Source organism: Diadema antillarum, unplaced genomic scaffold (assembly GCF_040938485.1).
Source record: "Diadema antillarum isolate AM-2024a unplaced genomic scaffold, OU_Dant_1.0 seq00000546_RagTag, whole genome shotgun sequence".
Classification (NCBI taxonomy): Eukaryota; Metazoa; Echinodermata; class Echinoidea; order Diadematoida; family Diadematidae; genus Diadema; species Diadema antillarum.
In genome coordinates, this window is record NW_027271492.1 from 1,895,522 (window position 1) to 1,907,737 (window position 12,216).

Below are 12,216 nucleotides of genomic sequence, written 5' to 3' on the forward strand. Positions count from 1 at the left end.
ATTTACAGAAAATATATATTCAGATGATGATGGCTTAAAAGTAGTATATCAGGGCCCCGTTTTATCGAAAGATAAAATTGATTTTAAATTTCCTTACCACCCAGGCTGCCATAGACTTACAGTTGAAATCAACTATATGATAAATTTCAACTCTTCATAAAACAGGGCCCAGAACAAAAATGTATCTCTTCTCATTCCAGATACAACGAGAGTGTGCAACATTTAGGATTCTACAAGATACAGCTGGTAAATTTCACCTGTGGATCGTCAAGTCCCCTCCCTTGATGCCCTTGTGGACTACTACAGAACCACATCGGTGACGAGAGAAAATCAGGTAAGCAGAGTCACCATGTACAATGTTGTTTCTATGTGCAACAAGCCCAGAATATATGTGACCTCCACAACAAAAGGATCCAAAACTCACTGACGGCTGAGCTGAGAAAATTGAGATTGAAGTCACATCATCAAAATCGTCAAAACCATCAAATTTGTGTTTTTGGCATAGTTTTGTAGTCTGATGTTTTGTCTATTGTTTGCCAAAATTTCGAAGCTAAATGATCAAAGGAAAGGCAAGAAATTAGCATTTTTGTGGGCCATGATTTTCCTACTTTCAATGGAACAGAAACGTGTCAAAGATTTGGATTTAGCGCCGCATATAGACTCTGCCCCTAGCAACAAGGGAGTGATCTTATTGGTCAATGCATGGCATCCTGGCTACTGATTGGTCGTGCATAAATGGCTGGCACTATTTAAGCTTGAATGAACGTTGCAGAGGTTGCTATGTTAAGAGGTGAAAACTGTCTTACCTCCCTCGATCCCGATTATGTACGAAAGAACACTTTGAAGGCAGTTTTCTTGAAATGCTGATTTCCTAGACCACATCCACATGGTCTCATAAAATCATCAATATCTCTGCAACCGAGTACTTTTATGAGTCATGTTATATATATGCAATTAAAGTGGACTAGTAAGGAATTATATCATGTAATTTTCAGAAAATTGACCTCTCTCGACTTTCGGATCCTTTGGGCAGGTCACATATATTCCACTGAGATGAACTGATTTTGCTACATCACACATTTGTGATAGACACCTGCCTGAGTATACTCAGGACTAGTCTTCAATGGCAAAATGTTGCCCCTGTTGTCACTGATGGATTCAGTAGTCACTGATGGATTCAGTAAATTTCACATTTGTTATCATATGGGATTGAATTGAATTGAATTTTAGTTGAATTGAATTTATGCCTCATATTTCACAACAAAATTCAATACATATTGCTGGACAGAACAATATTAAAAACCATCCACAAAAAAAGGAAGAAAATTGAAACATAGAAACTAATTACCGTACTAATAAAGTACAAGTAGATACAATGATACATATGCAGATGAATAACACCAGCCTATATTCAAATGATTGAAGGAACCATAGGTTACAGTCCATAATAAATAAGAGTATGAAATATGGTGGAATGATCTAGAAGCAATGGTTGTAAAACAAGTCACTTTTGTCGGTTGAGTGCATCCTTAGATTATATAATAGAGAACAGAATTCAGTATTGCTTCAATTATTGATGATATTACTATAATACATGGAAGGTTGATGGCAGGATGAGTTGAACCTGGTGCTCAAAGGGTTATTTATAACACTGTCATTTTGAAATCTAAAGTTTTATTTCAAGAATGATTTGTTTCATGTTGGGATTTCATTGTATGTTGGTTGTTGCTAATACTGTGTAAAAAAAGAAGAAGGAAATGGGTCTTTGGCAATGTGGTGCCTCATTTTGAGACAAATAGTACATCATCCTGCCTTCAGCAGCATGATTTTCTAATTCAAAGACAGTAAGCAAAGAAGTGTTGGAAAGATGCTACTTTAAGGAGTTTCAGAGCAATCCCACAGTATACTCAAGTTGAATTAATAAGCACTCTATCTATTAAAGCCAACGTGAGCATGATGTTAAATACATTTGAGAAAAAAATTTTCGATGTTGGTGTAGTGCTGTGATCTGAGATACTCATATAAGAGGGCGGGGCTGAGTAGAATACAGGACTCATGTGGGCTTTAATTTACAATCATTCTGTCTGTCTTTTTCAGGCCATTAAAATGTCATGGCTAATGAGTACATTCCACATTTTTTTTTGTGTCACAATAACAACAGCAACAAATGCATGACACACAAGACAAAGAAAAAACCCACGCGTGGGCGATTTGTATTCCCCTCGCCGACAAGCGTGGCAGATTTTCAAATGATATGAGAGAAAATGGCCGCTTTCACTACCATGTGCTGTCGTGATACATGAGCGTAGGCATACTTCAAAGAAGTAGGCCTCTTACCTGGGTTGCTCATCTCTCGGCAGCATCATAATGAAACCGGCTAGTAAGCTCTACAGCTCTCTGTAGAGGACAAAGGGGGGAAAAATATGGAACACCAACAAAGACTTCAAGAGTGCATTATATTTGAAAGGAAAAAGACAAGGTTTGCCGATAGCTCTCAGATGCATTTTTGCTGTGATCTAAATGTGAACTAGATTGTATTTACTGGGCTGTAGACGTATGTCATGTAAGATTCTCAAATCTCCATACACTTTGTACAAACTCATGAGGTTCCTAAAAGGCAATAATTTAAAGAAATTCAAATATTCCTTCTCCTTTTTTTTTCTTTTTTTTTCTTTTATTTGCTGCAAAAAAATTAAATTTAGCAGAAAAATCAAGTATATGTTATGAATGGTTTGGTCTGCAAATTCAGATTCTTTTTTCTTTCTTTTATCATATGATCAGTCTTCTTGTTTTCTTTTGGAGGTAGTTAAAAATTCATGTATACATGTATGTAAGGCTGTTAAAGAAGCTACACTGACAAAAGTATTCTATTATGTGAATGATATTTTGGTAGATATGGTTTTACTGGATTTAAAAAAAAATTATCCTGATCACAACGTATTTCATTTTCTCAGAAGAAATAGGAGTTAAAATACAAATTTTCCGTCTGCTATTCTGATTTATGTTTTGCAGACATACATTGATACTGACTAACAAGACTGCAGTTACAAGAAAGATGACTAAGATTTGATTTCTTTCCTTTTTGACAAGTCAGGAGAGTTTTATTCCTGTCTCCCAAATATGAAATGGTATCGCCCTAACAGATGTTTGACATGCAAGGTAGACAGATGATGATACCTACAGATGTGACTTCTGACTTTCTTGCTATTTTCTCTCACTCACAATGAAGTTTTCAGACTTGTTTTGATCTGTTGACAGATAAAGATTTGGAAGAGTACACATTTCAGTCATATCCTGAGTTCTTTGATTTGAAAAAAGTAAAGGAAAGAAAAAGTCTACCGAGTAGATACTGAAACAACAACAACAACATCAACAACCCACAGAACATGCAAACTTTTTGAATAACAAGCTGATTTCAGTATTGTGCTATAGATTAATTCCCAATGCCATAATCTTTGTTTGTTCATTTGCAGGGGTACCATTTTATCTACTTTGTAGTCAACATGGACTGCAAACAAACAAAACAGATCAGCAGTTGCGATCTTAACAAATTTAATTTGTAGAGGGAGACAAATTGAAGGAAACTCACACCTGAACCTTCACCCCTCTGAATAATATCTTTCTTTCATTTAAACAAAATTATGTTTAAATAGCTTTGTTGATAGGCATCAATGCTGTTCAATCATATTGTGAAAGCAGTTGTTGCCACCTAAGGTGCAGAATTCATCATTTCTTTGATCTCATCAAGATGAACTTATGGAAACATTGCTATAATATCTGTACTTTTAGTTAACCTAACCTGATGCCATCGAAAGCAAACACTTTGATACCAGTATTTTAAATCAAAGGGGTGTGTCTAAGTACAATGTATCTTATGGCATTATGGTCCCATATTTAACATGTGTCCTGTTGACAATTCCTGGATAGCTATGTCAGATGTATGTTTGAATATTTTTTGTGTCTGTACATTTTTTAGGATGATGGTTGGGCATGGTTGAAGTGATGGTAATAGAATAGATAAAGAATGATTTGCATTCTTTTTCTTCTTCCTTCTGCTCATTCTCCCATTCTCCTCCCCACCACCACCACCTCCTCCTCCTCCTCCTCTTCCTCCTCCTCCTCCACCACCTCCTCCTCCTACTCCTCCTCCTCCTCCTTCTCTTTTTATTACTACTTCTTCCTACTGCCTTCTTTGCCTTCATGTGATGATGATGGTGGTCAAACTGTGGCCCTGTGGTTAGGACCATAGGCTTTCAATCAAAAGGTCCCTAGTTCAGCCCCCAGGCAGCACAAGTTTCCGCCCCTACACAAGGCACTTTCTCCTCATTTCCTCTTCTTTTGAAGAGGACTTCAAGTCATTGGTCCTGTGATTACTTGCTTTACAAACATTCATTGCACCCTTTCAGTGGCCATGTTAAACAATTCATAATTCAAGTAAAAAAAAAAAGAAAGAAGAAGACATTATCTTGATCGCCCACCGTATCCTTGCCAAGAAAGTAATTGTCTTCAATATTATGTTTCTATTACCAAAAAAAAAAAAAAAAAATCTTGATGAAGGTACCTGGAGTCAAATCTGGCAATGTTATCACCTTAGTCGACATGCAGCGTGTCTCCCAGACGATGCAGAAATACCCCCAACTCAAAGTACTCAGGCCCGAAGATGGTGACCTAATGGACAATGGTTTCAGCCAGAAGAGCCACCATGGGCACCTCCAGGGGGGCAGGCCCTTCAACGGGGGCCAGAGGGCACCCTTGCAGAACAGCTGGGAGGCCAATATGAGATACTCCCACAACAACGCCATGGTACGTTCCGCTCCTTATTATGCCCTGTTTTTGATGGGATTGTGAGGATGGAGGCAGTGATTTTTATTGTTATGATCAATATTGTGTCCTCGTTTGTTAGTTTGTTTGTTTATTCAGCAGAGCAAAACATGTTGAACTAACTTTTGGTGTTGATTAAAATATTGTTTATGGGAACATATATTTTTCATTGTCAAAAATTTTTAGGGAGAGTGAATAGTTTTAAAAAAGAGAGCTGATATTGCTCTTGACTCCACTTCCAAAAACATGGCAAATAATTATCATGTTGTTAGATTAATTTCTTGCAAGATAACATTTGTAATTGTCAAGGTAAAGATAGAGAAGAAAACAATAACATTGCTCTTAATTTCAACAGCAGTGCAAAACAAAGTGAATTTGGTTCTGATTCAACCATGATTGTGTTTGATAGTGCTGTTGTGCTTGTCAAAAATACTGCTGGAGAGCTGATGACTTTGAGTAAAGAAATTGCACTGGCCTTGTGATTGTGTGCCTGGAAGAACAATTATGATATATCACAGTATGTTTAAGGCAATTGAATACTGCAGAAATCTAAATTCTGTCCAATCAAATTATCACAGAAATATGCAGAGAGGGCACTGCTTTGAATTTATCATGAGAATGAGAACAAATGATACATACTGTTTTGTATGTGTGTGTGTGTGTGTGTGTGTGTGTGTGTGTGTGTGTGTGTGTGTGTGTGTGGGTGTGTGTGTGTGCACGCACTCATAGCAGCACAATTTTTTCTTTGTGTGTGTGTAATAAGGCAGATATGGATTAGCTTGATTAGGTTAATCAAGATAGCTTTTTCTGAGAGTTATGCAGAATTTCATGTCATTTCTCTTATATAAACATGGTATGATTTGAAAAAAACAAAACAAAATATACCGTACTGTATTTTGGAAAAAAAAGATTTAGCAGCACAAGAAAGAAGAATACAACTGTTTTTTGTTGTTGTTGTTGTTGTTATTGTTCATATTAATTTCATTGTCAACATGGACCTAATATTGAATGAAACTCAAATAAAGAATATCATAAAAACAAACAAGTGAATGTGCGTCTGTGCATTTGAAAGACAGCCTGTGATATGTCTTTTAATGGATATTATTGTTCACTCATGTTTCATCAATTACTTCAAACTTTCTTAAGTCATCAAGAAGTGTTTATTTATATGCAACATGGTTTGATTTCTTGCAGCAGTCTATGCCTAACGGATGGGACGACCGGAGAAGACCGCCAATGGGCCATGTTATGGTGAGAAAAACAAGCAGAAAAATGCACAACTTTGATTCTTTCTCTTTGCCCCAAACTCATTAGCCGTGCTTCTGCACATCAGACGATACTCTGCATCCTCTGATGTTTACTTGTTACGAGTCGAAACACTCTCTATTTACAGTTAGTATGGAAATGGCCTAAAGACGTAATTGTGTGTGCCCCAGATTGCTCCCAAAATAGCATTGACTTTGGAGCATGCCGCATTGGAACTAATGAATAAAAGAGGAGAGAGCGAAGTGAATTCTGTTTATGCCATATATCTAACAAATCAGGACTTGTAGGACTATGGTATTTTGCAAGAGGTTGATTTGAGATGGAGAACCAGAACAATGGGATGAAGAAAACAAAGATCACCCCTTTTCAAGAAATAAATTAAAAATGGAACACCATTTTTGAGACACATACATTACATTTGAGTTACAGAAGGCAATATGTTGGTTAATTTGTGATCAGTCAAGTCACAATACAAGTTGTAGTCATTGAAAGTGAAATAAACACACCATAGAATGGTATGTTAAGTACTAAAAATCTTCCTCAAGATACCTCAAGCTTCACATTATGCTTTATACAAAGTGAGAGAGAGAGAAAAAATGCCTGCTGTCTGCCATTAGGCACTGTGTGTTTCAAGTGTTGGGATTTGGTTGTACAGCAGTTTAGAACAAAGCATCGTAAAACGCGAAGGGTCAGGGAGAGTTTGACATGTATAGAATATCATGGAAGTTATGATATCGGACATCCCTTTGTAATACTAAGAGTGATTCTCTCTGGCTAAGCACTCTCAGTTTGGCAGGAGTTTCAAATTTCCATCTTTGGCCAATTACAATACTGTCATACCGTGTAGCTGTGTCAAATTTCAGCTGAACACTTCATCTTGTCTTTGAGCAGTGATTGGTGAAGCAAAGATGACAGTGGATATAATACTAGTATGCTCGAGTCAAATTTCACCTCAAACTTCTTTATCTCAAGCTGTGACTGATGAAGTACTCCCTGATTGATTATTTCTTTGTATCTTGTACCTATCAACCCCTGCAACTGTATCTCCGAATTATGGTAATATTCCATGATGCACAGCACGCCTGCTGTGAGCTCTTCATGGCTTGACATCATCCATTTTGATGAAAGGAACCATAAATTGAGATGTTCAAACAAAGGTGTATACAGTGGGCTGCCAAGTTAAAAACAGAAAGTAAAGAACTGTGGTCACTATATGTACCATATTGTCATCAAGAAACCTACCTGAAATCTGATACATGCTTTGATACTGACCGACATCATACAGTGAATGATCGTGAGTTTGGTGGAAGAGGATTCCTGTACAATGTGAAAGATAAGACGCTCTATTCAATGAGGCAAAGCTGACTCAAATAGATCATCTCATCTTTCACCGAACGCATTTTTTCTTTCATTGAATGTTTAAAGAGCATTCACAATTTGTTTCATGCAATGCCTCAGATTTTAGCAGTCATTGTCCAAACCATGGCCTGAATAATAAAGCTATATTCTTTATAGGATATGGTAAATGAGAAAATGCAATATTGATAAAGAGCCTGTGGGTGTAGTGCACATCAGTTGGTGACAAGCATTGTGCGCTATCCAAAGGCTTTTTATGGCAGTTGAATGTTTGATAGCAAAATGTGCAAAAAAGAAAAGAAAAAGGTCTTAGATAAGCAATGGAATCGGTCTCAAGAACCTTAAAAAGGTGTTTCATAAAACAAAGGATGACAAAATGCAAAATGATAACATATCATGGAAATGCAAGCTGTGATCTTTGACATGAATGTGTAAAATGTAGATGAGAAACTACAGAATCCAATTCAAACAGTGACAGCAAAGACAGGGTAGCATTCACATATATCAATCCCAAGATCATGAATAACAAATAAAATAACAGATAATAAATCAAAAATGCAACTGACAGAAGGACTTGCGTGCTGGTAAACATTCATAGAGTATCCAGCTTTCTAAACTTAATGTCTTCTGATCTCTGTCATTTATTAAAAAGAAATTCAGCCTCTCTGTAAAGCTAGAGCAGCATTACCACCTGTGATATAGGTAGGAGTATATCAAACTCAGGATTCCTCTTTCTCTCTCAAAGATATTACAAGGGAACTTCATTTTGTTCAGATCCCCACAATGTGGAGTGTGTTGAGGGATCTCCTTCCAACAAGCTTTAGGTTGACCCCAGTTGGATGCTGAATGACTCCAACATGGTAGTCAGTGCTTGAGTAGGGAGAGATTTTATTTTCCTTTCACTTCCTGAGGATTTCTAGCCTGACCAGCACTTCAGATAATTTCAGTCCCCAAATTAAAAGAGGTCTACGTGACTACAGCTTGCCCGAATAACAAAAAGCATGGACATCCTTTGTTGTTTTGCTATGTTTTGTTTTGTTTATAGTTGATTGCTTTGATTTTTTTTAAGGGGGGGGGGGGGGTTATATTATAAATCATTTCTACTCAACATTATAAATCATTTTTACTCAACCAGGTGAATTACAGAACATTCTGTGGCAAGAAAGTTTGTTGTAATTATTGTGATGTTTAGCAGGAAAGTGAGATCCCACATGGCGCGTGCATTTCCAATAAATGTGCTTGTTGATACGAAGAAATGATGACTCATGAAGTGAACTTATGACGGAGTCCTGTTTATGGCCATGACGTTTCGATGTGGAGGAGTTGCTATTCTTTTTCAAGAGAGCAACTGGAAAAGGCCCCAAGCTCATGGAGGATATAGATGGGAATGCATAGAACATTCTGATTTGATTGTTGTTAGGAGGTGCAATGTATGAAAGCTTTGACAAAATGTCCCATTATGTTGCCATGCAATAAATGACCTTCATGTTGACAGAGTGCAATATAATTTTAAGTAACTGGAATGCTGCTTCCTCATAAAACGGGGCTACTTTATGGGGGGGAGGGGTAGAGATGTTGAACATTTTATCATGATACCTGTGGTTTGTGTTTGTATATATATTTTTGTTTGTTTGTGTGTGTGTGTGCATTGTTAAATATGATAGTAATAATGAGATGAAATATCTATGGAACACTTAATATAAACATGTTTCAAAGCACTTTACAATTATCAAAAACAAACAAACAAACAAACAATTATAATCCTAACCCTGAAATCTAAGTGGGGGTGGCATCTATGATATCAAACAAAGTGCACATCTTTCAATAATATTCCACAATTATCATTGGTAGAAAGTGTTTAAGGTCCATTTCTTTACTATTTTTTCCCCTTGGGGAGGGGGAGGGGGATTGTTACTGGTGGATATAATCGGATGACTGCTTTTTGTGTGTTTTAAGCTATCTTACAGTAAGGCTTCCCTCTGTTGCTATTCACCACCATTGTGCGCCAAACTTTGACCAGATAGTACATAGTTGGGTGCCCGCATGACTTACAAGCTTGATGGACAATCTGTGATTTAATTACCCACACTCTATACTCCTGTGGGTCATAGGGTAGGTCGTGGGCAAGCTTTTATTCCGAGATGGTCTCCATAAAATCACTAGTTATTACACCAAACAATTTCTGCCTTGAAGATTGAACTCTCCTTCACTGATATCCAATGCATTGGTTTGACAGATAATTCTTTCTAGCCTTGAAAACTAATGTACCTGATGTGATTATTAAGCGTGGGTGTTTGCACATGATATCTCTTACATTGAGAGATGTATATTAATTCCCTTTCTCTTCTTTATCATTTGCTGTTTTTTCCATCTGATTGGCTGGACATTGTAGAAGTAATGTAAGGATTGCTGTCAATATCCTGTAACTTTTTATGGCCTAATAAAATGATCTATGTGAGTAGTAAGTGAGGGTTGTCAGTAATAATGTTCAATGATTATTCTCCTTGTTTGGGTAGTATAGCTAAGCCGTTGTGCAGATTTTGCTGGTACATGCCTTTACCCTATATTGTACTTTGGGACAGACTCACGAGCTATATATATCCGTCCTGCTGTTGGTCCCTTTGACATTTTATTTATGTAATAATATGTGTGAGCACAGCTTTATGCGGGTAACAGAAAGGAAAAAAAGGCAAATCCATGTCTCATCAGGGATGGTTTTTAATCCTCTTTTTTTTTAGCATAGGATTTGTTCTTCCGTGCGAGTCTGCTATGTTTTTTCAGTTTGTTATAAGATTTAACACATCTTAACAAATTATGTTTTCTTGAATGAAACTACAGATAGCTTAGAAATATTCTAAATGATGTGAAGAAGGAACAGTGTTGCCAATGAGCATGAATATGTGTTTACTCGTTGCTGTGGCAACAAGACCTCATGTATCTCAAATTTTGGTGAAAATGACTTTTTTTGGATTAATGGTCAAATAATTAGTGAAGTAATGTTCTGTTCAAATCCTAGCTGTCTTATATACCACAAAAATGAAGCCACCACGGCATCTCAAAGGAAAGGCTATTCTATTTGATACAGTGCTTTGGCTGCCATTTTTTTTTTTTTTGCTCTCCTGAATATTTGACATTTTGTAGATATGATGGGTCTTGCCGCCCCAAGCAACAATGTGTGTGTGTGTGTGTGTGTGTATACTTTGCTTTATACACATATGTTCATATTCATATAACAAGAAAGCAATATGCAAAGAGAGTGTTTTTTTTTTTTTACAGCTACCATGAAGAAATCTTATTATTGTCAGGTTATTGTGATTAATAAAATTCATACATATCCTAACCATCTAACCATACCATTGCATAAAACTGTAATGTTTTTTCCCCTCCCCCCTACTCCCATAAAGGATCACTCACGGCACCAGAAGCTGCAGGCACTGTACGACTTCGACCCGGAGGAGGAAGGAGAGCTGTGCTTCCGGAAAGGCGACATCATCACCCTGGTGGACAAGCCGACCAAGGACTGGTGGAGGGGTACAGTCAACGGCCGGGTGGGCATGCTGCCCGCCCCTTACGTGAAAGCTTTATAATACCCACTCCCAAAGGGGAGGGGGTGGCGGAGTGGAGGGCGCATCTCCGTATGGGTGTGTCTGCCCGGTAGACTTGCAATGACATGGAACATTGGTGGCCACTTCGCTATAAAAGATCTGTAGAGCCCTGCCTCAAATAGGATGAACATTGTGCTGTTGTTCAAGAACCATCGCAGGACTGGAATTTGGAAAAATATTTTTCCCGTGAGGTGGCCGTCTTGAAAGACGTGGTGCTTTAAAAGGAGGAGATTTATTTTTATTTCAATGTGTTTTTTTTTTTTAATATTTCTGATGTGCTCTGCAATGGAATCAGATACATGGGCGTGGTTGTCTGTCGCCACAGTCTAGGACTTCATGAAGTGTGTGATGAGACAACCCCCCATATTTTCTCGGCTATCTTCAGTTCTGTAGCATGATGTAAAGAACAGAAAAATATATGGAAATTGGCTGACATAGCGCTTCTTCTTCAGGAGTGAGACTTTGAGCTTTGTCTTTTGCATTATCATTGGATACCCAATACTGTTGACATGGAAGTGAAGTTCTGCGGATACCACCTGCTGAAATATAAAGGAGTGCATCCTTGCATATTGTTGTAGATACTCCTGGAGAAGAGTTGTTGGTCTGCAAGTATCACTATTCAGATATTTTAATTGTATTTTAGCATTGCTCTGTGGCAAGAATAATCACATCAAGTCTTGTAAGACATACCAGAGCTTACATGGCATTACATAAATGTAACATGCTGGAGTTGAATGAATCACACTCATTAGAGATGAGAAGATTAAGCAGATGACGTAAAATGGCATGATATAGCTAGTTGTTTGACACAAAGCTAAATATAATTCTACTTGGTGAGTAGAAACATAGCAATCTATATATAAGTTTGCTTTGTGAGTGGAAATGAAAATATCACCATCTTCTGCAGATGTTTTTCTTTTTCCTATAGAGCTCAATGTTGGGAGTAGTTTGTGTGTGATAACTGTGTGAAGCTAGCCACTATTGGAGGACTTCTGCCAATTACTGGGTGACTGATTAATGACCTCGTTTGCAACTCATCCTCCCCCTTTCCTCTTAATTACAGCTGTAGTTTGTTGCAGGCGTCAGACATGCATGCACTGTACTAGGCTTATGAGCAAAGTAAACATCATGGTAACATTGAGGAGTGGAAGCACTCCACCAATTGGGT

At 37.5% G+C, this 12,216-nt stretch overlaps 1 pseudogene; it reads left to right on the forward strand.

The window, feature by feature from the left end:
• Positions 1-11,410, forward strand: part of LOC139734734 (growth factor receptor-bound protein 2-B-like) — a 33,966-nt pseudogene extending 22,556 nt beyond the window's left edge.
• Positions 11,411-12,216: the final 806 nt, after the last annotated feature.